Consider the following 21,669-nt stretch of genomic DNA (forward strand, 5'->3'; position numbering starts at 1 on the left):
TGAAAAGGAGCTGATGGTTACAGAAAAGTTTCTGAGACCAATGTTACAAAAATGGTCCAGTAAACTGTGAGAGAAAAATAGCCAGGTATTCTAAGCCTCGAAAGTCATCCTTGCTAGTCAGGACAGTGCCAGGTGCTACACTGATGGTGTTAAATCTAGTGATAGAAAATGTTTAGAAAGTAGTTGCTCAGGCAGTACAAAACCAAGCCAGCTAAAAAAGCATCACATATCAGGTGCTCAGAGCAAAAAAGGAAGGTAGGGACCAGTGCCAGCTACTGTTCAGAGAATATAAAGCAGTGTAAATCACCATGAAAATTCAATAAAGTCAAAGTTTTGAAATGGAAATAAATATAACAGTACAGAATATAACCTCTAACAGTTCTTTAAAAACAGAAAACTCCTACACTGAAATGAGAACCCAATAGAGTTCAACATCTACTGAAAACAGCCATTAGGCAGAAACTCCTAAAAGCCTGCAGCTCTACCCACCAGAGAGTTGCAATTTAGGTAAATAATTTCCTTTAATTAAACAAACACACCTATCAAAGTCCCATGTTGCCTTTTAAGATGCCAGGTCTGCTGCTTTAGGACAACCCCTTTTAGGCATGACACTCTCTGTGTTTTCAGAATATTAATGTTTCTTTCAAAGAAGTAATTTGCAGTCTAGCCTGCATTTTTAGAAGTAAACTGGGCAGGTATATACTCTTTAAGCTCAGGCCACAAAAAAAGGCAAGCTATTTTGATCATTTGGAGCTGTGATGCTTCAGACTGTGTAGAAGACCAAAGCTTACTCTGGAGAACTCTGTTTCACTTCTTCCTCATAGAGTTTTCAGAGGAATGATAAAAAGGAAATTATTGTATGAGGTTACCCAGTAAAGTAAGGGAGAGCGGTAACTGTTTGAACTTTATTGCTGTGGGTAAGATAACCATGTTTGGTCTGGATCTAAATTAATATCAACCTTGGATTTAAGCACAGGGATCAAGAGTGAACTAATGACACTTTGGGTCCCCTTGCACAGAAAACTGTTTGAGACTTAGCTGCAGAGCTGTCATTTATGGATCTCACTCAAAACTGTGGCTTTCCACTGCTAAATACAGAGACATACAGTCTGCTCTGAAGGGAGAATTTGGAAATAAGTGACAATCCATGATGTTTCTAAGGCAGGGTTTGTACTGTGAGAAAGAAACCTTTTAAGCCAGGTGGTAAAGTCAAAAGAAAACTTTCAGGTCCACAAATATGTTTTTAATGTGTGGCAGAGATTTATAGCTTTTTCTCACCTTTATGAAAAGAACCTCTTATTTCATATACTAATGGTAACTGATGTGTTTGAGTCCAGAGAGAGCTGTCAAATGCTTTAGATACTCAACTTTAATCCCTCTCTGGCAAGTGGGCAGTGTGTATATCTACTTTTCTGCACATTACAGAATTGGAGGCCTGAGCAGTCAGCAAGTTAAGCATTATCTTTTGTCCTGATAAACATCAAGACTTTATATGAATTGCTACCATAGCTACTTCCCCAAGCTAGGAATTTCCTCCTTGCCACAAAGTTCACAAGTCAGGTAGATAATCACATAGCATATTGAGTGAATCATGCACATGAGCAGTACGGTTTGAAATAAAATGCTGGTATAACAGAGCTGTAATTAGGGATAACCTCCCACTCAGCTCATGAAACTGTCTCTTCTCCCTGTGATTGCTGACAGAGCAAATGCATGTTGGGGGAAGGGGGGTACACAGCATAACAGAGTGTTAAATGCAGAATTCCTGTAACTCAGGATGGTGTTAAATAAGACCTCTGACTAAGTAACTGAGTGGGCAGCCATCACACCTTTCATTCTGAAACAATCACCCTCCTCAGGTTTCTTTTCCTTTACAGTCTAAATTACAATGGCCATGACTGGAAATGAGCGACTGCAGATGAACTTTTTGATGCAACTAAGTTACAATGATTCAAAGACCTTTTGGAAAGGGTTTTCCAAAAGACATTGTTAAGTCTGCATAAGCAAAAATCAGGAATCAAATCTGCAATCTTTGCCTAAATCAAACAATCAGCAACCTTTAAGAGTACTCATGATAACTATTTTCCTTCCCAGCAAAATGCTCCTAAGAGGACAGCTGAGAGAGAGGTGTGGGGGGAACAAAACCCACCTATTTTATGTGGCTCTTACTACGTTTTTGTTTAACTGTTGCTGTGCCTGGCCTGTTTTTATGACTGGTGTCTGCAAATGTTCACAGGGTTGAGTTTTGGTGGCAAACATGCTAGCAGGATATGGGGGAGAGTGGCAGATGTGGCTTTCCAGAACCAAAGGTTTCATTTGCATCCTCTGGCCTTCATGCCAGAGCAGCATGTGAGCACACACAGGCAGAGAGCAGCTAGACAGCACAGCTCATATTTCCAGGTCTTGGAAGTTGCTCATCAGTGTAAAATAGTCCCCCTTCCAAATAAATTTTCTTGAAGAGATCCTTAACCTAAGCAAAATGTATCATAATACTTCACCGTGTCATTATTCACTCAGCTCAACTTATGTGGGTTTGCTCCCATCAACATTTTGCAAGACAGTTCAAAATAATGGAGCCTACCTATGCATACTGTGTGAGTCTATGATTCATGAAACACAATTCTGAATTCAGACACAAGTGTGTTTTTTTAAAAAACTGCTTTCTAGCCTTACTCTGAAGTAGATTAGCATAAAATACCCCTCTCTACCTAGCCAATGAAGAGTTTTTTGACACCAGATTTGACAGACTTTAAAAATCAGCTTTACTTCTGGCTACTGCCCAAGGCAGCAGCAGGACTCTACAACCAGTAGAGTTCCTCTCTAGATCAAAATTTCAGCTTCATGTGTGCACACATAATGGATCTCTTAAGTATGAAGTTCATGCTGGTTTCAGCCCAGAGGAGATACAGTTACAGATCCCTGACAGTAAAATTATGGTTTCCAAGGAATTTCACAGAATCACAGCATAAGCTTGAAGGGGCATAGTTGAAAGGGGCCCTGAAAGATCGTAGAGTTTGACTCCTGCACATGCACTGTACCATGCCCAAGACTCACAACATGTGCATTGCCCAAACACATGGTTTACCTCTGCCAGGCTGGGTGCTGTGACCACTTCCTTGGGGAGGTGCCCAGCCACCCTCTGGGGAAAGAACCTCTTCCTGATATCCAACCCAAACGTCCCCTGACACAACTTCAGGCCTTTCCCTTAAGTCCTGTCACTGGTCACCACAGAAGAGAGATCAATGGCTGCCCCTCCTCTTCCCCTCACGAGGAAGATGTAACTTCAATGAGGTCCCTCGTCAGTCTCCCCCTATCCTGGATGAACAGATTTCAGCCACTTCTTATATGGCTTCCCCTCAAGGTCCTTCAGCATCTTCATAGACCTCCTTTGGACACTTACTAGTAGTTTAACATCCTTCTTATAGTGGGGATCCCAGAACTGCCCCCAGCACTCGAGGTGAGGCCTTTGTGTTCACCTTGTCATCAACCAGGATCCCCAGGTACCTTTCCATGGCACTGCTTTCCAGCATCACATTCCCCAGTCAGGACATCCAGGGTGGTCCCATCCCAGGTGCAGAATCCTACACTTTCCCTTGTTGAACTTCACACGGCTGGTGATTGCCCAGTCCTCTAATTTGTTGATGTCTCTCTGCAGAGCCTCCCTACTTTTGTGGGAGTCAGCAGCTCCTCATCCTTTGATTTCTACTACCAGGTGTCACACTAAGGACCACACACTATCAGAGCACCCACTGACTCTGAGAATGAATTTAGCCATGACAAACACCATGTACTATTTTGGGTACTGAGAACGTGTCATCAGACCAGCCAGCTGATAATTTGTCATTCTTCACAAGCATGCATTTTTGCCTCTGGGCTGATTTGAAAGAGCCAAAAGCAAAACCCAGGAAGGCAAGAATGTCTCAAGGCTAGAAACAATAGAAATACTGTATGAAAGCTTCACCTGAAAAGATTCCTTCTCAATTTTCAGAGCAAAATAACATGCCAATAAACTTGCCAAACCAAAACCAGCACATACATTTCTTGGCATAAATACCTTTATCACCACTCTGGTAAATCTTGTTCACTTGGGTCAAATATGAAGAGACAAAATCCATGTGGCAGATGGTTGAGCCCCTACGACAATTCATATTGAATCAGAGGAAGTCTGATACATCATTAAAAATCCCAAAGTTAATACTTATCTCCAAGGCACAACCTACAAAAAGAACATGTTCCCTCCCCCTTCCTTCGAAGTTATTTGATTCCCAAGGAGCTCACTGGATAGCATATAACAGATAGTACAAAAAGGGCATTTATTATGGAAACACTTGATGAGAGGAAATAAGATGATATCTCTATGCAACTTAAGGATCTTGGACATATAGTATTACAAGCAAGGAGCATGGATGGCAGGCAGAACTCTACACATCCTTCTCAAGAATATTGAAATCCAGCTTCTTCCCTGATAGCCATGAATGATCAAAAGGCGTAAACAATCAGGCTTTCTATGCTAATGATTGTACTGAAATACTTTCTTAAGTAGTTTAACCAATTAGAACGAGCACCAGCCATTAAAAGGAATCCTAATGATAGATTAGTTATTCAGAATCCTTTAAAAGAAAACTACATTGTTTTTTTATCTCTTGTGTCCATCATTTTGTCTTGACTTTGGCTGTTTTCCATTTTTAAAATAAAAAACCCACCCCCCAAACCTTCACAAACTCTTAGAAAGTATGAAGCTACCAGCCTCTCTGCCTTTATTTTCATTGGCTTAATTTGTGAATCTTTGAAAGTTAATGTATTTGTGGCTTACACATGAAAAAGACTTGAAATTTTAAGTAATACAAGTCTCCTATGTGGGCTCTAAAGCAAAGAATTTCTAATTGCTATGAACTGACTAAGAGAAAAACCTCTTAAAATGAAATCAAATTTCTTTAATTAGATTTCATGTAGAAGGAATATCAGGGTTAAAGTCTGTTTGAAGTATCACAAAAATCTTTCAGTAAAAAGTTTCTGTGTGTTATTCAGATGGGAGTGGAGAAACAGCAGTAGTTTATTGCTCAGGAACACGTTGCCTGTAACATATTTCATATAAAAAGTATTCTTAGCTAAACATGTCCTCCAGTACTGATTAGATTAATAATTGGCAAAATTTGGCCATTATACATTACATTAACAGAAAGTCACTCTTGGCTGTTAACTCTGTTTAGGCTGTATGTTGAGCCATCAGTGCTACAGTACAGGACAACACATTGAGTAACACCATGGGCAAGTCAGAATTAGCAGGAGCATCACATATGTTATTGCTAGCAGAAGCAATGCAGACTGTTTAGAGGACTGCAATTCCTCTGTCAGCTTGTTTAGCTCTAGAGTTAAGCAAAACCACTTTAACTTCATCTTTGTTTCTCATTTATATGGTGTGATTTTCTTTTTTATGAAAAAACCCCAATAGCAACAAAAATCCCCAAAAAACCACAACAATGCAGACACACACAACAGATTTGGCCAGGGTTTTTCTCCTGGAGGGCTTCCTGCTGTGTCCAAATTCACATGTCATCATGGACTGGCCTCATCTGTGGCTCCACAGGTAGTTCTGCCTCGCAGCTGCAGCCAACTGCTTGAGCCCATCTCCCCTGCAAAGCACACCTTAAGGACTTCACACACCTCCTCTGGAGCAGGTGGGACATATCAGTCAGGCCTAGCTTGAAAAACTCCCAGTGAAGTCCTGCATGACAGCTATAGAGCAGGTGACTGAGTCCCACGTCTCCCAACCCCACATTCCTTCCCAAGGGGAATTCAATCCTTGCTCAGCCAGGCTGCAAGGTGTGTTTTGAGGCTGGGTAAATACATGTGGGGCCATTCTCTGTCTTGATTCCTACAAACTTCAGACTTCTCATGGCCTTCATATTAACCTGCAGAGCACGCAGCTGAAGGGCAGTGCCCTGCTAGTATGCCTGTTCAAGATCTGGAGAGAATGAAATCACTGAACTTTTTATTAGCAACCTTTTCTTTGGTTGGGAAGAAAATTAGGCATTTTGAAGCTGAAACTTCTGGGGGGTTACATACCACTCTCATAATGCTAACACCCATGTAGCAACACAAGCATGAGTACTCCTGCCTTTAAAGGGGCCTGGTTTTGTCTCAGAGCAGAACAGAAGTGTTCAGAAAAACACAAAAGTTGTGCAGGTTAGGAAAGTATTTCCCACAGAGCTCTAGTTATGGGAGGCCTCTAATGGTATTTTATATTTCAAACAATTTTGGTTTCAATTAAAATAATAGATGGGAAAAAAAAAAGAAACGGATGGAAGGAGGGTAATTTTTTCCTATCCTGCAGGAAAATTCCAATTACTTAAATTATTCTTTTGCAGAGAAATGAAACAATTGCTGCAAAGGGAAACATGAAATGTCATCCAATCTGCTTCTGAAATGCATTTTATGCAATGAAGCAGCATTTGTGTGGATTCCACTAATTCACTCCATTTTAGAACGTCAGCCAGACAGCAGTTTCAGTGTCACTTGAAAACTATTATGACTGCTGACAGCCAGGGTCCACCTTCACCCCCTTTCCCAGAAGCACCTAAATGTTTTACGGACACAAACCAGTGAAGTATTAGGAACGAATTTTCACGAGGCAACATAAGCATTTCAGTCCATGACCCAGAGGCACTTTAGGCACACAGGTTGCCCTGATGCCCCAAGAGACTGTAGGAGCTGCTCTGGAAGTCTAAGCCCCAGTGTTGGAGACTTATAGTTCTAAAACACAAGATTACCTAGAGTACTTATTGCTAAAGATACAGTGCAGCTCTCTAGAGATGGGCATTATTCCCTACAATCATACGATCACAGTATGGGTTGGAAGGGACCTTAAAGACCATCCAGATCCAGTCCTCCTGTCATGGGCAGGGACACCTTCCTCTAGACCAGGTTTCTCAAAACCCCATTCAGCCTGGCCTTGAACACTTGCAGGCATGAGGCATCCGCAGCTTCTCTGGGCAACCTGTTCCAGTGCCTCACCATTCCCACAATAAAGAACTTCTTCCGTCTATTCAGCCAGCTATTGGTTATCATAATATAGGAGGATTGAACACCAAAGCACTGAATTACTGTTCTCCAAAATTCTTAGGTCCTTCCAAACCTCACAGTCACTTGGGGGCATCAGTTATATCTGAAAAACCTGGTCTAAATATGATCTCCGACTTCCTACAGGCTCTGGCAGGTATCACTTTGGGATTCTCTGGATGGTTTCAGAAATGTTACTCAAGATCTAGTCCATTGTCTTCTGCAAAAGCACAGAATAAAAGTATTTTCAGTGAGATGATTCACTTTCCCCTTTTTTTTAGCAAGAATTCTGCTTGTAGCTGACAGGAAAAGCACTAGGAACTCATATGCAGCAGTCAGGATTTTTATTCCAGAATATTTGAGTACTGTTTCAAAAAGACAGCAAATTAAACCAAAGCCAATAAAATAAGTACTGCAGCCAACATCTTACAAAATATTGCCACCTTCATCTGGTCATTGGATACTTGTTCTATCATAGATACTACTTTCTGGAAACTATAACTAATAAGGAAAACTCCAAGGAGAGTAATCTTGAAATAGGCTCAAAGAGCTGTGAAAAGCACTGTAAGTATGCTCATTTTGGAAAAATAATCTAGTTTTCACTAAACCAGTATCTATATGTAAATAAATATGTCTCCAAGACTTCAGCTATAAGCACAGGCATTAATTTTGTTAGTTTCACTAGGCTTTGTCCTTTCTTCATCTGAAGCAGCACGTTTGCAATGACGATCCCATGCTACTAAGTGAATCTCACATTTACACTGAAAGTGCCTAAGTGCTTTTCAAGCCTTGACTCTGCTTTATCTGCTTCTGTCATAAGTCTGCCTGGCAAAAAAAAACCACATGCAGCTGAGACAGGGGTATGTTCACTTTCAAAAGTCAGTGAAAGAAAGGGGGTGTGGAAGAGAAACTCTTTAACATTGCTCAAGAAAATAGTTTTCAGTCAGACTCCAGTACTGCCTAATTCCTGTCTGCATCAGCCCAGTTAAAGCTGCCTGTGCTTAGGGGCGATTGGCAGTCTGCTCTGGGTTCCTTCACTGCACTGCTAATCTCCACTAATACTCTCCCATGCTTCATTTAATTTCAGTCTCAGGGCTCTTTTTCAAATTCTTCCTCAAATCTTAAACCAATGCCCTCATTGTTTAGGATTCCTTTACCCTGACAAGTCTGACCTCAGATATCCTTTCCTCTTTCCTGCTCTGTAACTCAGGCAGTCCACTTACTCATTCATATGGTAACCTCACATAATGGTCTCCACATTAATTAAGTAATTTTGGTTCTTTAAGGTACTACAGAGGGGTTTTCAGTGCCTTTCAGGCCAATTGAACTATTTTTTTTGTTGAACAGACTGGAGAGTACATGGTAGAAGAGCCAAGGAGAACATGCTCGCTCTCCCTCTGGGCCATTCCTTTCATGCTGCTTCAGGGTTAGGCCAAAACAACATCAGCAAGTCTAATTTGCCCCAGCAGCGGATGGGAAATGACTAAAAACCCTGCAGATTAATTTGTGTCAGATGTATGCTTTAAAGCAAGTGAGAGCAAGAGAGAATGTGAGAGCATTTACAGAAAAACATGCTCTTTCTCTGGGATTTAGAAGGGTCCTCTTGTTTCAGATCTCTTGGGAGCTGAGTGGCCCCAAGCAAATGAAAAGTCCTACCTTTGCTTTATGTTCTCCTTTTGTATTTGATGCTTTTCAGTAATCAGAAAATTCAGAAAAAAATGAGAGGGATAAAAAGAAGCAAAGCTGTACAATGTATAATTGTATTTGCAGTATCTGCTGATTCTTCTAGCAAAGATAGTTTTGCACCATACAGGTAAGATGGTCAGAAAAAAAGGGGGCCTGGGGATTTTTTTTGAGGGGTGAGGGTTGTGTCCCACATCACTCCAGGAAAAGCAAAACATGGTGGAAACTTCATGTCACTCTGGAAAATAGTAATGATTAGTGTTACATAATCAATAACCTAATAGGATTGAAACTGTAGATCAATACATGATCCTGACTAGGAAGCACAGGTCCAAATCAGTTTTTCTGTTGAAACAGTAGACCTCAAGTTGCTCTCTGATGGCCAGATGTGATCACCCAGCTGTGATATCCTAACAGGACGAGTCCTGGAGTGGCTGTGGAAATCCAGCAACCATAATAGTTTGGTGCTACTTGGTGTGACTTAGTTGGGAATAAATTTTTCTGTATATGACTAACACATGAGCTGAAAAACAGCACAACTGGCACTGGTTAGGCTTCTTACTGGTATTTCCAGCAAGGCCAAGAATAGTCATCTCTGTGTCCAATCTCTCTGGTTAATGGTGTTGCGACACTGGAGACCAGTCATGCGTGGGCTATCACTGTGCAGTAACATTTCTGTTGCTAAATTAAATAGATTTAATTTTGCACATTCTTAGAACTCATATCCAATCTGATCTGCTCACCACATCTAAAAGGATTTGTTTACTTTTTAGGCAGACTTGCTGTTTAGATCTCAGATGACTGCCTCAAAAATTCTAGGGAAACTCAAAATAAGTCTCAAAGTGCAACATTAGCATGGACTTATTTCTGGTGAGCGATAGGTCTGCCTCAAAAACTTCAAACCTTTCTCTTCATTCACACTGTTCCTAATCCTTGTCTTATTATGAGACAGAAATAATAACATCCAAAGTCTGAATCCCAATCCCATCCTACCCAAAGTCTGAATCCCAATCTGATTTGGCAGCATAAATATAACCACAGACAAATCTTCCAAGAGAGCCAAAGAGACAAAAAGCCCCAATCTAAAAAGAAAGCAAAGTTTTGTGGAATTAGACCTTAAATCTCAGTTTCAGAACAGGCTAGCACTTAGGAGCCTGTCACAACTTTCAACAAGATGTCAGATATAGTTAATACAACATTTAATATTGGTGCAGTTATACTGGTACTCTTAGCAGTATCACCTATTTCAATCTAGAAAGGAAATAGCAGTACAGGGAAGAAACAACATAGGATGTCTTTATATCTATAAATGTTGTTGTAGTGGGATGTTTTTCAATAAAAACACATACCAGTAACCTAAATGGTTGTACTACTGCCAGATCTTCTATATGAGACCAAGAGTCTCAAGAAGATTTAGATGTCTGTACCAGACCAGTTTCACTAGTGTTTTGGCAGGTAATAGCATTTCCAGACCCACATACAAGCACCAGGTCACATCTGAGAAAGAGAGAAAGTCTTTTGTTACTTGACCATTTTGAAAATATTCTTTTTAGGGTTGCTTAAATGTATAAGAATTGGCAAGTTAAAAAAATAAAGCAATCCTCTTCAAAGGAGCAAAATCAAACACAGCCATTCAGAAGAAATAGTAACAAAAGGAAAGAGAAATCTGTATTAGTGATGATTGTGTCAGCAAGTCTTCTCTCTCTGTAACACATACTTGTGGAAAATGGTAAATACAGCTGTAGCAATTCACACAATGCTGTCTGAATATTTTTATCTGAGACAAAACTACGCTGTTATCTTATGCAGGGAAAAAAACAAGTTCTGGAGCAGCTTAATTCAATAATATCTAGATTCCTAATTCCCTGATTTAGGTCCCAGGAGAAGCTTAGAAACTTTCAGTAGAAGGAGAAAGAGGAATTTCCTTATTTTATCTGATCTACAGGAAAATCTCAAGTTCATTGAGATAGTCTATCAGTTTTAGTGTGCCTAGTGCTGGAAAGAAAAAAAGGCAGCCCAAGCCTGCAAATAACCTGTTTGACTGACCTCACTCTACAGCTCTAAGTTTATTCACCACACACTCACATCAGTGCTAGTTCCAGCTCAGGAGAGAGCAGCTCAGGCACATAGCCAGGGGTTTGCAGGGCAAGCCTCCTCAGCCCTTGCTTGGAGCAGCTTTAGGAGCCAGGAACCACACCCTTGCTTCCTGTCAGAGCAGAGTAAGCCTAGAAGTCACAAAACCTATCTATTGGTTACACTGCCAGAAATGTGCATGTGTGCACCCAGTCCAATACCAATTAGTCTTTCTGGCACCAAAGCCTCAATCATCTATCCCAGGCCAAACCTGTCGGTAGTATGGGACTGACAGTCCTCCTGAGATACACACGAGGTTGGAGGAAACAGCATCAACCTTTCCCACCTCTCACCCATGATGCTCTCCTGTTCAGATAAGGACCATGACTATTGCTCATCTTGGGCTGGGGAAGCAGTCTCAGAGAGGACTTTGGAATATTTGATCCTCCAAAACTAGCAGGATTCATGAGATCAGAACCTCATGCCACATAAAAGCTCAGTGAGTCTTTGCTAATCTGTGCCCAATCTAAGCTCAAATTTGCAATTCCTGGACAGTACCAAAAATACAATTGTAACATTTCTGAGAGCAGAGCTCCTAGTGCTGAGCTGAAGAGCCACGAAGACTGCAGGGTCTTTGTGTATGGTAAGAAAACTGTGCATGGGAGAGGCAATCTGAATGACAGTTGCAGCTCTCTCAACCTTCCTTCTGCCAGGAAGCCTCTCAGCCCCACCAAAAGTCTGTATCTGCTGCCAAAGATTAACCAGCACTGTCAAAAAGACTTCCAGTATTTTCCTGACTTAAATATCTGAAAGGTATAATTAGCAGAATCTCAGCTAATTACTCATCATTACTATCACTATGATATCTGCATTATATTTTTAATAATACAAGGACATTGAAATAATTATGAAGGCTACAGATAACTTGAAATCTGATATCCCTGAGCAGCTGCTTGTAAATATTTCCTTCTGTTATTCCACATTTATTTCTCCTTTGAAATAATTAAGCACTTAAACACTATTGTTTGCTTGCATACCAATGCACATTTCTGACACGAATAAACAAAAAGTGAAAAGTAATAAATTGCTTATCAGGAAGGTACATTTGTTCTGCATTTTGAAGAACATCTGAAGAAGTCTGAAGGACAGAAATGAGATCCCTGAAAGATAGTTTACCATGGCTAATTCTTAGAAAAAAACCCAACCACTCACATGTATTTAAGAGGGCTAGGAGACTTTATTTTTGCTGTAAGCCTCAAAGATTTCATTTTCAGAACTCAGCTAAGGATTCTGCATTCTTAACAATTCTGAATAATCAGGTCCAATTGTCTGAAATCAATGATTGTGAAAAAATAGTCCCTAAATTTTACCCAAGTGCTTTACATGAATGCCTTATATTTCTCTCTCCTAATTTTTAATTTTAGATTCAGTCAACTGTTCACATTTCTAGGCATTAGCAGACATTTGATTGTTATTTTTCTCTTATGTTCAAACTTTTAGGTCCTAGGCCAAGCCGTGGCCTCAGCTGTGCAAATGTAAACCAAGCAACTGTATTCACTTGAGTGAGTTTCCATTAGCAAAGGCACAAGTAGGGCTTGGCTCTCACACCTGATGTGCCTTACCACTCTAATAATCTCATGTTGGGATCTCAGGAACAGAAATACTTAAGTGTTCATAATACTGTGCTAAATATGTGTCTAAGTCTATTGCAGCTCAGGCTTTTACTGAAGCACCATTTAAGAATTCTTTGGTGAAAAAAAAGGGCTAGATTCGTTGACCCAAGGTTCTAAATTTACCATTTGACTATATATTTTTCTTTAAATACGCTCTGACTCAGACATGCATTCATTGCAATTTGTGTACACAGGTTTCATTCGCTCAGCCCTGTTTGCTTTCTGTGTAAAACAGAAGAGGTCACTGTATCTGAAACAAAACTGAACTTACAGCTAGACTAATAAGTAACTTGAATGCAAACAAATCAAGCAATCATGCCCTAAAGTCAGCATGAACCAGTTGATTTTCCTCACTGAATCCCTGCAAATGAGCTAAGTGGAAGAAGGAAAGCATCTACTTTGGGGAAGACAAAGAGGAGCTTTTAGTCTGATAAATGCAATCTCACACAAGAGCCGCTCTGCCTGACCAGGTGACCCCACTTCTCCCTCCCCATGGTCCACATGCTCCAGCAAACTCTGAGTCCCTTCTCCCAGCTCTTGGAAGGAGGGGAGAAGTTTACTACTGGGAGAAAGACTTTATAGCTCCACCAGCTGTGTGAACAAACTCAGACATATTTGGCTTCTGTGAACTTGGCTAAATCAATGAAACATCAGAGCTCAAACTTGATTCTTTATTTCCTTTAGTCTGAGGTTCTGCTCACTATAAACGTGATCTGGAACAGCACGTGTGAGACTGTAAAGCAAAAAGAAATGAAAACAAAATGTGATTGTACATGAGATCAATTCCATGCTGACGTGATAATACGTTCAAAATTCTCATTTCTGTAGAAAGCTGACCACAGGCACTTCATCAATCAGTATTTCGATTTGTAATGTGTTCCGTATGGTTCTCTGTCATTACTTAATGGGGAACATCCCCTCTGAAAACATCTGACTCTGAGCTCTGCATCGAGAGAGCTGCTCGTGTTTCAACCACGTTTCCCAGAAACTGAACACTCAGCAACGTATTCATTTTAGTGACAGCCACCACTAATGAGAAACAGCTATGGGTTCATTGAATCTTTTACAAGCCAAAGAAATTTATATTAGCAGCAGAAAAAAATCTCACTACAACTGAATCTCTAGAATCTCCAAAATCTCGATTTTAACACCCTAAAGCTCATAGTGGGTTGGTGCTTGTACTTCTCTATTTTTTATTTTATAGTATCTCCCTCTAGTTTTTGTTTTTTTTTTTTTTTTTTTTTTTGGTTGGGTTTTTTTGCTAGGTTTTTTTGTTTTTTTTTTTTTTTTTTTTTTTTAATTTCCAGTTAGGCCAGTTGTTCTGACATGTGTTCTGCATATCAGGAACAGGAAGCTGGGGCATGAATTGGAGGGTTTATCACAAGCTGTGAGGTGGTGGAAAAAAAATAAGTCCATCAGAAGTAAAAAGCTCATACAAAACTCAGTGATGGCACTGGAATAGAAGGACATAAAGAAACCAATTAGAAAATCTGTGGCATTTTGTTGGAGAGCTATATTATTTTCCTGCATCAGTTTTCATTGCTCAGAATATTAGGGAATTACTAATCCCAGAACTTCTTGGGTTTCATTGTTTTGTTTTAGGTTTGGGATTTTTTTGGGAGTTGGCTTTTTTGGGGTGGGAAGGCATTTGTTTGGTTTGTTAATAAAGAGAAACAGCTGTGCAAAATTTTGACTTGCCAATACACAAATTTTTTTTTAAATTACTGGACCCACAAGACATGCAAGTTGTGAGGAAACTAAAATTTCAGACTACATGAAATCAACTGTTTCAGAAGACTGGAGTGAACAAGGGTCATACCTTTATTTAGAAGAGTTTACTGGTTGTTCAAGTCATTACTTTGAAATAGTCATTAAAAGCAAAATAATAAAATGACTGGATGTTCAGGATGCAACAGAGTCAAATCAGCATTCTACAGAGAAAACTGTCTCATTAATCTTCTAAAACTTATTTAAATCTACCAACAAGACATTGATAAAGGATAATTTATTTCCATAGTGAGCCTGACAGACACAACACAGGATACCAGGCAAGACACAGCTATGGTAAAAATAAGATTAGCACCTCTCCCATATCATGGGCCATATCGTCCCTTACTCCCATGGACTTCAGCAGGATTTATTTCAAGAGTAAATGCTTAGAAATAGAAGGAAAGGGTTTACAACTGCCTGAATTTATGTTATGATCTTCTCCAAGGCAGCAAACAAAGAATTTCTAAAAAAAAATTTAAAACAGTATTATAATTAATAGTATTTTGACAGCTAATCAAGTCAAATTCAGAGATGAAAAGACAACTCATGTACTAAATTCAAAGCATGGTTAATTAAAACTTCTCATTTTTTGAAGTGTACTTCAAAGGAACGCATTATGTTTCATCACACTAAGAAAGTTTACATTTGCCTCCTAAATTCACTGCTTTTAAAACAATTGTTCCTTCTGGACCTCCGTTTAGCTCCAATGGCAGTATTTCCATCTTCACTATAGAAACCAATAAAGTTCTTGGTTGTTTGTAAATAAAGAAAGAAATTAAATCCCAACCTCACAAGTGACACCAAGGCCACCTAGCTTTTTTTAGATTACTTACCCGATTCAAATGGAAGAGTCAGAATTCCATCTGTCAGGGTAGTAACCACCACAATAAAAAAAAAAAAAACCCTCTTAGAAAAAACATAGTGTGAGCAGCTGAGTCTCTGAAAAAGCATATCTAAGCAAGAACTTTTATAAAGCATCAGAATGTTCCAAGCATTTTGAAATATAAGAGAGAACTCAATTAGAAAGTAGAAATCAAAAATCTTGCTAGCTAAAGAAAAGCATTTGAGACAAAAGATGAGGAAAATACTAAAGCTAGAAATTAAAAGAAAGCAATTCAGAGAAAGACACGAAACAGAAATCAAAGCATCTTGATGAGCATTTGCAGGTTTACATAAAGGACATTTACTGACCTTCAAGACATGAGTGGTATCGTCTTAAAGAAAAAATGGTAGACAATGAAAAACAAACAAAAAAATTTACAGATTTGTTGATAGATTTCTGGAAGCAAAGCCAAGGAAAAGGGAATACAATGTTGTAATGTATAAGCAAAGCCTTCAGGACCCCAAGCCCAAGCACCAAGGACAGGCATCAACACAGCCTCAAAAAAGAGAGCAACTTCTCAGGGCACATGTTAAGTATCAGGCTAACACAGATAACCAGCTTGCAGGTGCAAAAAATTAGGTTGAAATTATGTTCTCTCAAAACAAGCAGCTGATTGGAAACACACCTGAAGTTGACTTTTGGTGTGTGCCTCACCACCTTGCTGATCACTCAGATTATTCTCTTGATTCTCTTGACCTTTCAGTTACCTTCATTCAGAAAGTTCATGTGTGCTGAACTAGATCTCTTTCCTTTCATTTCATCTCTTAGCTGTTACAGAATTACTTTTCCACCTGGTAAAGAGCTTGTAGGCTTTATGCATCCCTTGTTCCCGTGGGGTGTTTCAGTGTGCTTCCCAAAGATGTCGTCAGAGGTAAACTTCAACAACTGCTGAGTGTTCAGGAGTATTTTCTTCTAAGAACTCACATGTTTGCCTCTGAAAAACAGATTAGGCCAGATTTGATTCTGGCTAAAATTTGAAATTAAACTTTTAGAGATGTTCCATTCTTTTTCAATAGGTTAAAGCTGTCAGGGATGCACCCAGCACATTTGAACTGTTTGGAACCGAAAAACTGCAGCAGTCGTAGTAAAAGGTCTGCTGCTACCAGTGTCCTACCTGATCTGGTGCAAACAGAAGAGTTATCCCAATCCTTCTGCAGTGATAGGGAGCAAGGTAGAAGTGTTGGGCCATGCATATGCATAGTACTTGTCTGTCAGAAAGAAATTATTCAATGTTTAGTAAACAAAAAGGTAAAAGTGAGATGAACCACAAATTATTTGTCACAATAGTAAATGTTTAGCTAGCTTGCTCAGATATAATCCTGTTCCCATTTCTTTTGAGAAAATTAGAAAGGCTACATGTATGTATGTGAGTATTTCTAAATAACAGCAGCAAAAAATTGTAATCCCTTGGTACCACAAAATGTGCAAAGCATGTTATTTTGTGTTTCTTTGGATTTCTGTATTCATATTAAATGTCATAATACTGCCATCCTCATAGGAAGTGAACAAAATGAGAGAGCCAAACTCTGGCTAGTTGCTTGTGGGCACAATTTCATAAAACTGAACTTTGGATACTCTACTTTTCCAAAACTGTCTTCCTGATTTTATGTAGAAGGTACAGTTCAGGACTTTATTTCCTGCAGAGAAAGATAAAAACCTGATGTTGGAGTAGGTAGACAAACTGATCCAACCAATATGAATGGGAACAGCATCAGGCTTGAATTTAGAAAAACGGATTTCAGTTATTTTTTTTCTTTAAAGGAGTTCAAGGCTTCTTACCACAGGTGGAGACAAAGAGCTTGCAAGGACCCATTTTCAATTTAATGCTAAATTGAATGGAAGCTCACCTTGTTCCTTCTGCACATAATCATGTTCTATAAAAACACCTGGGACCTTACTGATACACAAGGGATAAATGAGTAGAAAGAAGTCTTTACAATGCCTTTACAAAAAGTCTTTACAATGTCTTTACAACAGCAAGTAGTTCCCGTGTTCTGTTTCAGTAGTTTACACCTCTCACTTGAGCCTGGCGGGGGGAGAGGACATGGTGTGTGCCTATCACATTTCATTTGCCAGGTACCTGCTGGGCACCAGCCTTGGGCTCCTGCTGCTACCACAGGCTTCCCATTGCTGATAATTAATTATTTATAACTAATGAGTGCTGGCCCTATGTTCACATTACTTATTAGGATTATTGTTGTGACTACACTGTTGCAGAAGGCTAAATTCTAGGTTCTAAGTTGGTTTTTATTCACACAGAATTATTCTTAGTAGGTAAAACCTGACTTTGGCATGATTATTTAGTCAGCATTACTCTTCCATTTCCAGAGCTATGTGGCTACACCATTCCATCCACCACCAGTAATAAAAGTACCTAGTTATTTAAGCAAGGACAGATGGGCTGCCACTCTCTTCCTTCAATCTGAGGGTAGAGAAAGTAAGTTCTAATCATATTATTGTTTTGGTTTGGGTTTTTTTTATTCAAGAGTGAGGGAGAAGGTGACTCACATTATGTTTGCAGTTCAGCAGCTGCCTCCTACTGTCCCCCTGAATCATCAATTTAATTGCAGCATTTCTGCCTTGGTCCTTATCGCTTGCAGAAAGGGCCTGATTAACCAGCCCATAGTTTCATAGACTTATAAAACATTCCTGCACAATTGGGCCAGCCAGCTTTTGTTAAGAAGGGATGCGGTGAAATCTGAAAATTAGATTGTGAGGGGAATTTGCAGTGTCAAAAGGAATTTAATCACAATTATTCCTTTCACTCCTTTTGGCACTGATTTAGGTACTTACTTTGATATCAGGTTAGTATAGGAAAGAAGAATGGTCATTTTTAAAGGGATCTTTCTGCAGCCATAGGTGAATATTTTTAATAAGTGCCATCAATGACATGTCAGCCTCTTCAGTATTCTGAACTTTCACTTAGTGTAGAATATCCTCCTAGTTGTTAGAGATTAGTATATATCTGTTGTGCTCAAGGTTAATAAACAGGTGGCATAAAAAGTAGATATATAAACAATGAAAATTTGAAAACTTTGAAATAAATTTTTGAAAAAGGAACTGAAAACTATCAAAAAATTGATACAAAATTTCAAGTATGGCCTCCTGTCACAGTCTTCTTTTCCATGGAATCACCAACAAGGAATCCCTGTAAATGGTTGCTGATGACACAGATGACTCAGAACATCAGAAGTGCAGGTTCAGGTTCCACATGTGAGATTACAGAATGTTATTTTTATCCTCTTTTCATTAAGTGTACTGACAAGAACCTCCTAAACACTTGGGTCCTGTCACAAGCTAAACTTTGTGAATGTAGCTTTGAGTGCATAAAGTGGTTTAGGAACTTAGTAAAGACATCCTGATTTCAATACATTAGATGTTCACTGTGGGGATCTGAGATTTATGCCCCATTATTAAGCCTGACCTTTAGCATGCCCTGATGTTCAGCATCCTTCAGTAACTTTGAGAGGGAATTTATGCCATGCTGCTTGCCATGTGTGACTAACATAGCAATGGGTTGATTTTCAGCTCTTGTTATGTGCCCTCTCCTTAAAAAGTGCTCTACAACAACAGCTATTAGTGACAAAAATAATAATCACCACCCTAATTTATGTTATTAGTTACACAGAATTACAAGACATAATTTAACATTGGCTCTGCCCATAAAAATTGTAATTGTCCCCCAAAATACAAATTAATTTTATGTCTAAGGAAGACTGCTTAGCAACAATAAAAAATGTCATATTTATTAGGATTAGCCCACTTAAATGGAACATATGAAGCATAAATCTTATGTTGCTTATGCAATATGTAAACATTAATTTTATATCAAATATGTGACTTGACATTAACAACCTTTTCAGTGTGTCAAAGTAGGTGTCACTATTAAAAAGCAATTATTGAATATAGTCCTCAAAATATGAGAAACAGAAAACCTTAACTTGGTAGAATACATATAAATGTCCTCTTGGCTACCACTGTCCTACTGATTTGATACTAATTCCAAAATACATAAAAACTTATGCCATGGTATATAAATATAATATATCAGAATTATACAAGTATAGTAATAGCTATTTCTTATTTAATATTGTTCCTCCATAAGCAGTAAAAGCAGAAAAGTGTACAGATCTCTATTTCTGCTTAAGTTCAGCATAAGATAACCACATTTTTATGAAAAGCACTCTCGTGCTTGATCAACATGGCATATTTTACTATATAGGCAGCATGATACTTCTGTCATATTTTAATTGTACTGTTTTCTGTTTTTAAAATATTTAGATATTTTTAAAATGTGGTGTCAAGTACTTTAGTTAGACTGACATCACCTAATAAGCTGTATTGGAATTCAAATCATCACTTTTTCATAGATCTTTAATCACTCCCTGAGTACAAGGCATGTATTAATCTTCTGTTACGATCAATAAAAGAAATAATTTCCCAACACGGCGCATATTTATTCAGGGTTCACAATCCCTTCCATTAACAACTGTAAGTGCATTCCTCTGAATTTGTGCAGGGGAAGTTAATGCCCCAAAATCAGCATTTTCCACAGCAGCCCCATGGATGGTGCTCAGCCAAAGGCACAGCTGTTTGAGCAGCTCTTTGTGTGGTTACCAGGGAATGACCACAGAAAGCCTGTTTGTGCGCTTCTCTGGGGGAAGGGCTTCTGCACATGCACTGAAATGTATTTTCTACTCATGTTGTACAATCTCCTTCCAAGTTTTGAATCTCCTGGAACATTTTTATGCATCCTGATGACCTCATCATCCTCATCATACAAAACATGACTTGAAGAAGAGAAAACAGGTGAGGGCTCAATTTTAATGCTTCCCATTCTGCCCTTACTGCTCCTTCCCACCAGGCTGCCCTCCTTTTCCTCCTCCCTCCCCACTTCAGTTACCCAGCAAAAACCAACAAGTGAAAAACTAACCAAGAAAATGTTTCATAAGAAAAAATTCCATGGCACCCTCTTCCTGACACACAAACACACACAAAAGGCAGCTTTAGTAATAACCACAACCATCCAGTAAATCCAAAAAAGCCAACATAATGAACATACAAAAGTGTGAACTGCTAAACTGTGATATTCAGTTAGTTCTTGGCAGAACACTTTTAAAATAAGTAGGGTTGACACTTGATTAGAAATAGACACTTTCTTTTTCTTTCTCTTTTTTCTTTCTCTTTCTCTTTTCCCCTCTTCCACCCCTCCTCTTTCTATTTTTTTTCACTAGAAATGAATTATATTTGAAGCTCACTGGAGCATAGATAAATGCGAGCTAACATATTTTTAACTTGATTACATTCTGCAGTGATATATAGAGGCACATAGCTACAGTAAGTGATTCCATGGAGAGAGAGGGGGAGGGAAAGAGGGAGGGAGGGGAAAGCCCTCTGCGAATATGATAAGGAAAGCTGGGATGAATTGTGGTCTCTGTTCTCTGTTATCCAAGGGTGGCTAGCTGCTGCTGCACTAAAGGCCTTTATTCCCTGCCTGTGGGAAAGTGGTGGGCGAAGGCTGCATTCTCAGTTACACTGCACATGCAGATTTTAATTAGCTGGATTAAAAACAAGACCGTATCATGTCCTTTAGCAGTATTCTATCTAGAAACAAAAGATTTTCTTTCCTGGCTTCTGCAAGCAGCACAGTACAGCATTAATAAAAAAAAGGTCATGGCAGTTCAAGATTAAAGGTCACACATGATAGAAACTCTATGTGAGGGGGACATCATGTTTGTCTCTGTGATAAAGGAGCTCTGTCCAGGCAGGTCAGCATGCCATGCCTCAGCAATAGGAAAATATAAACATATGGAGTGGATAGATGGTGGAATGGGGAGTTTGGTAAAGTGAGTTCAGTTGTGGAAGTAGGGAAGGGGCAGGGGGGGAGGAGAGCAAATTGCTTGAGAGAGAATATGAGCTGAAAGGAACCAGCTTTAAAACAGCCAAAGAGGGTCAAAAAGAGCCTGAGATGAAGCCTGGGGTGATGGCTGCAGAGCACAGCTCAGAGCCTGTGCAAGGTGAATGAGCACTGAGCCAGCAGGCAGGGACTACCAGCCCAGGCCACTGGGCTATGTCCTTGCACTCCAAAGCCCACCTGAGCATGGCCAGAGCCTGTACCTTTCTCCACAAAGAGACCATGGACTCGTCCCTGGGTCAATCTTCAAGCCCCTAATTCCAAAGCCTCCCTTGACTGACTGCTTGGGCTGAGACTGGGGTTTTTATGTTTTATTTGGACCACCACGACTACTGTGTTGGGGGTTTGTATCTTAGGTTTTAGTTGTTTTCTTTTCTTTTTCTTTAGTGGGGAGCCAGGCTTTCCCCCAGTGAAGTCCAAAGGAATCTGCATATACTTCCAAAGGAGAGTTAGCAGCTCTCTAACCTCCAAGGCTTTGCCTGGAATGCATGGAGCTCTTTCAACACCACTGTTATCAGTAGGAGGGAGATGCAAGACCTCCTCAGTTTCTCACAAGATCAGGCTGCAAAAATAAACACATTGTGGCCTTACAAACCTTAACTGATGCACTGGTC

This window comes from Anomalospiza imberbis, chromosome 3 (assembly GCF_031753505.1).
Source record: "Anomalospiza imberbis isolate Cuckoo-Finch-1a 21T00152 chromosome 3, ASM3175350v1, whole genome shotgun sequence".
Taxonomy (NCBI): domain Eukaryota; kingdom Metazoa; phylum Chordata; class Aves; order Passeriformes; family Viduidae; genus Anomalospiza; species Anomalospiza imberbis.